A 5,887-nucleotide genomic window follows, 5' to 3' on the forward strand; every position below is an offset into this window, starting at 1 on the left:
ATATAATGTATATATACTGAAATTTATAGTACAGAATTAATTACAACAAATAACATCACACTGTACATTCATCAGTTTATGCCTTAATTATGAAATAAATGTATAATTCACTCTTGTTCACTTAGGATGACCATGCAGTGTGAAGGAGCAGGGAGAGTCACTTGAAAGGCTGAGGGTTGGGAATGTGATCCCTGCTTGAAGCTACACATAGAGACGTAAAGAAAGATGTCTGACTTCTTCACTGTCAATCAAACGCCACGCATGGTTCAAGTGTCTGTCCACGTTCCTTTCTTATTGTCTCTGCTGCTGCCCTCAGCACAATGGAAACTATTTCATGCTGTCACGTTACAGACAACTGTCATTTTCCAACACTTCAAGTCAAAGTGTGAGGAGTGTGATGAAGCGGTTTTTTTTTTTAAACACAGTTGGGTGGGGCAACATAAGACTCACTTAAAATTCCCACAGAGGCTCATGTAATTACTGTAACAGGGTTACACCCGGAGGTTAATAATCCAACTGCAACTGTAGTGTCATTATCATCTCAATGTCCCAAACCCCATCCATTCACACTAACTGGGCCACGGCAATTAAAAAAGTAGGAAGTTGATGAATAATTCAATTATGCCTAAGTAAACCATGGCCGTGGAGAAAGGCGGAATACCCACACAGAAAAAAGTTAGTCAAATGCATTTCAAATTGGACGGGTGCTTGTTTTTGTGTTTAAAATTAAAAAAAAAACAGGGATTTTAACTACAACTTTAACGTGAAAAAATATGAGGCACTGGAGATTTTTGGTTAATTACAAATCAATTAAAAACACTGGTAGAGGGATGGGGGAGTTGATGTTCAGCTCCCACTTGAGGTCCTGGCAGATGATAGTTCCCAGGAAGTAAAAAGACTCCACAGTGTCAATTGTGGAGTCAGAGAGGGTGATGGGGGCAGTTGGGACTGAGTTCTTCTTGAAGTCCTCAACGCTCTGAAGACTGCAATTCCCCTTAGCTCTACAGAGCATTTTAGCACCATTCAGAGCATTCTTTGGGTTAAATGGCCCACAACTTTATTTTTCGGTTCATTTTTACAGCAGCTGAAGCTTGTTTCCAGTACCTACAGGCAGAGTTTTTTCAGTGGAAATCCCTATACCTAACCCTGATCACTCCCTGCTCAGCAACAAACTGCTGCAGACAAACTTCACAATTAGCTGGTGAACCGACAGTAGTACAGCATTTAGCAGCTAATAAGACAGATAGTTAATCTGAGCAGTTGGTGGAGGCCAACAGAGCTAAAAGATGGAGAAAGTTAGACTTACTTTCATCAGATGGCCAGACAATGATTCGGGATAAGCGGTTGTCTTTCAAATTCCCTCTAAACACAATAGGAGAGCGCTTCAACCGACCAGAGCACGCTAGTTGAAAGAATTAACGTTTGCCGTATTCAGTTGGCAAAACTCCAAACATATCTTCCTTTTTTATGAATGACCCAACTCCACCATCATTATGTTTAGCCCGCCTACCAACTCGATACACGATGGGATTGGCCTGACCAGAATTTGTTTTTTTCCTAGCTCGCAAGCCAACGGAGAGTTACTAGACTGACCCTGGCTGCAAATTACATGTGCTGCCGCTATGGTGCGTATAAATTCCTAGGCTAGCCCTGTGTATGCTGGATGTGTAAATTGTATCCTAACATGTTAAAATAACTTTTTAAGGTGCTAACATATGTCATATGTTGTGTTTACACATACATTGTCTACATGACCAAACAATGACTTTATGCAACTATCAGGTTTTAGGTAATCTATATCAACAATGTTTCATTTCCAGGATTGTTAAGGTGCTGCCGGTAGTCCCTCATTTTCAGCCGGATGTCGGTCCCCTTTCTCTGTCTCTGTGTTGGCGTTCTAACCTCCGGTGGATTTCTGAGGACTATGGTTAACTGCTCCTCAGATCTCTGCAGGGTAAATCCAGAAAGCTAGCTAGACTATCTGTCCAATCTGAGTTTTCTGTTGCATGTTTAAAACTACTTTTGAACGTTCCACCAAAACAAGTTCCTTCTTGAGATAAATGTAACTATTTAGCAGAGGCACCGGGCTCCGTCCAGTAGTTAGCACCGCACAAGACGATTGTGATTGGTTTAAAGAAATGCCAATAAACCAGAGCAGGTTTTTCTCCCATCCAGGAACAGTGTGTGGTATAGCCAGACCTTCCTCCACAGCGCTGGAGTGTGTGTAAAAAAAAATAAAATAATAAAAAAAATAGTATTTCTGTTTAATTAAAATTCTGCCCCCAGTGCAATAGAGGTGAATGAAATTTTGTTTGTGCTGATAAATCATTGATTTATGGCATGTAACAGGTTCTTATTAATTATGATCCAAATACATAACTGTGAAGTTACATATTAGTTAAAAGCAGTTTCAATAAAAACTAGTCAAAATAGCATAGTCATTCTGCATGGCTACTTATCCTTTAAAGTAAGTAAGAAAACATATTAGCAAATTGATCTCTGTGAATGTGGACAGTTTGTTAGAAGTAGAAAACTTGACTATATTTTCTAGATGCCATTCTGTCCATTGGATGATAATGAGTGATTTCTATCACCTTGCTGTGCTGCTGACAGTACGTCATTTTCTCTTTGTAAAAATATATGTGTCTTTCTGACGTTCTCTAGTACCTCAAGCCTCATAGAGCAAAGACATCGACCTAAGTTGTAGCGTTAGATATTGTCAATGAGAAAGACGTGAAAAATTGATCACTGGGTTCACTGCATCTGTTTAAGGAGAAAATGGAATATAGTCTGAACCCAGACAGGATGAATAATAAGATGTGAGGATTAAGGACTTGAGAGGGTGACATGAGGCCACTGCTTTCTGTCGGCACACACAGGGAACCAAGGATCTGCTCTTCCTCAAATATTGTTACCCTACTCTGCTGCTTACATCATCAACAAATACAATAAAAAGGATGCGACCATTACGAGCATCTTGACAGCAGCAGTGAGCGTTGCCACAGTGTTCTGTCGCTTACACATTAATCTTAACGTTTCCGTGTGAATTCATGTGCGATTGCATTTTGCCACAGAAGATTGGCTAAAGAAAAATAGCTTGTCTGAATCTCCTGGCCTCCTTTGTCTTGCCTTTTGTCAGATGAAGCGAAAAACATTAATGCCTACTGATTAGATCTGAATTGCTTGGCCCCATCTGATAAGATGCAACGTTGATCATCAGTGACATCTCACCATCTTGATTAAACAAACAAGGGTGACATTGAACATTGTGTGTCTTGTGGAAGCATCAAGTGCTAAGAGGTACCCCAAGCTAACGGACAACATGTATTCCTTGACATGGACTTCCAAATCGCCCCACATGGTCTGGAACCTCTATCTGCAGGACCATATCCATTGTCAGTGCTTTCCAAAAGGCAGTCATGAATACATAGTCAAATGCGATAAAAGATGGGCACTACAAAAGTGATCCACATGACTGCTGTCTGATCTACCACTGATGTGGGAAAGTTGTAGGCACATAAACTACTTGGCTAAGGAACAATAGTCATTCAAAACCTAAGGCAGGGGTGTTTGAAGCATCCTGGTTTATTCAAAATGTAGTCCATATCCGCGACGTTCTACTACCGGGATCGCTCCAGTGCCGCCAAAAATTCCTCTAGATGTCCCTGATTTTCGGCCTGATGTCCGTCCCCTTTCTCTGTCTCTGTGTTGCGTTCTTACCTCAGGTGGATTTCTGAGGACTATGGTTAACTGCTCCTCAGATCTCTGCAGGGTAAATCCAGACAGCTAGCCTGACTATCTGTCCAATCTGAGGTTTCTGTTGACAACTAAAACTACTTTTGAGCATCCACATGTTCCACCAAAAGTCCCTTCACATAGATTTTAGTTTTGGGCATTTTAACAAACTATGGATGCAGGCATTTCTGTAGTTAGGACAGCCTCACTGATAACGTTTTTAGTATTCAGGCTAACAAGTTCCCTTCTTTACCTTTAGAACTTGTGAATAAAGAGTTTGTTTCAGTTTGACTTGGAGTCAACCCCATATAACCTTCTATAAAGCCATTTTCATTTGCAAAGTGAGGCAGTTGTGGATTGAGAAGGCATTCACGCAGCTTCTGTCTCTCGTTCCAGCCATTTGTTTTACAAATTAAAACATTCTAATCCCCTAAGCTATTTGCCACTTCTCACAGACTGAATTTGTTTAAAATTATATTAATTTCAAAGGTTTCTAAACCACTCAGTAAATCCATCCCACTGGCCTTGAGTGGAAGGGTAAGAAAGTTGTCAACGTGGCATGTTGCTGCTCCTTTTTCTCTTTCTCTCTTGATTTCTCACACCTCTCCAGCCCAAGTTAAAGCTGCTCCCCTATAAACACCATGTGTAATAAACACACCAAAGCAGTACAACACATGTGTGCCTTTGAAGAGACTTTAAGGTTTTCAGCTTCATTTCCCTGAAACTGTGAAGTGTGCCTATGGGCCCTTGCTGGTAGAGTGGTGATTGTGGAGCAAGAAGCTACAGTCAGGCCCACTCAATTATTCAGTGTCAGTGCAGAAGACCGGGGGCCTCCTTCCCACGCCCTTCCCACGCCCTCCCCCTGTGATGCAACCTCACTTTGACTCGGGAGCCCTGCCACGTTTGGCTGGCAAGCACCCAGGGAAGTGTGTGACCTCATTGCACTGACGATGTGGGGAGTCAAGTAGCTGGGAACTGTCAGAAATAAGGTGAAAGAGTGCACTACTGACACAGAAAACATTAGTGAGAGAAAGCTGTTTTCATATTGTGAAATGTTTATATAAATACATAGACTATGTGAGCACATAGAACACAAATCTGTATAACTCAAGACTGAGGATGACTGACATTCAAAGATACACAATCTTCTGAGGGTGGCGATAGGAATTCGTTTCAACAAAACCAGTAATGGTTTTATGTGTGGAGAGCAATGAAATCTCCGATGAAAAAACATGATGACAATATGAGTGTGTGTGTGTGTGTCTGTGTGTGTCTGTGTGTTTTTGAATACAGAATCTATTCATCATGTGCATACCATGAGCATGTACGTAAAAGAAAGGAAAGAGTAATTGACTAGTTTACTCAAGTACAAGTATAACTGTAAGTAGTTATTGCTAACTTTGGAGCACTTGTATCAGGTTAGTGTTATTTAATGGCCGAGTAAACTGGCTTTCTCCCCTCATCAATTCCTGTCAATTTCCTGTCAATCGGTCAAATTAAATATGTAAATACCCAATAAAACCTATCCATCAATGCCCAATGCGCCCTGGGTGCACATCTTATAATGCTTCAAAGGCTCAAATGAGAATTACACATTATTTATTACACTGACTCTGTTAAATCATTATTTTGGCTCAACTGTTTCATGTTAGTGTATTGTATTTAGCAGAAAAGTAACACATTTCAGGGGCTACTGTATGAAAGGAAAGGCTGTAGATCTGACATGATCCGAGGATGTACATCAGCAATGGTGCTGGGTCGCATGCACACAGACATCACCACGCAGTGCATTTATAGATTCACCTCTGACAAATTCAGAAACCTTTTACGTTACGAATACCTTTTCATACTAAAAGATAACTGTTCTACTGTGAATAAATTGTTGTGGAATTATTGTGCAAATCTACGAAAAGACACTGGAGTTCCAGGCTGCATTACACTGTTAGCTTTCATGCTAAATACTCAGAATGCCACTAGCTTAAATCTGACATAATTTCCCTTGATTTATAGAATCATAATTATAGATTCATTGCCCAAAGACATAACACTTTTTTTATCCAGTCTGGATCTACAAAATCCAAACCCCTAAGAACCAGCTTTAGATGAATGTGTAACAAAGTAATGCCTCAGAGGAATTTTATTTATCTAACTA

At 40.5% G+C, this 5,887-nt stretch overlaps 1 long non-coding RNA gene across 1 annotated transcript in view; it reads right to left on the bottom strand.

Annotated features, from left to right (window-relative positions):
* LOC117961378 overlaps window positions 1-1,651 on the bottom strand; it is a 13,239-nt gene extending 11,588 nt beyond the window's left edge. Inside the window, exon 1 of the long non-coding RNA XR_004660393.1 lies at window positions 1,515-1,651. This is a non-coding gene — a long non-coding RNA (uncharacterized LOC117961378). The remainder of the gene's footprint in view (window positions 1-1,514) is intronic.
* Between the last annotated feature and the right edge of the window lie 4,236 nt (window positions 1,652-5,887).

Source organism: Etheostoma cragini, chromosome 18 (genome assembly GCF_013103735.1).
Source record: "Etheostoma cragini isolate CJK2018 chromosome 18, CSU_Ecrag_1.0, whole genome shotgun sequence".
In the NCBI taxonomy this organism is placed as follows: Eukaryota; Metazoa; Chordata; class Actinopteri; order Perciformes; family Percidae; genus Etheostoma; species Etheostoma cragini.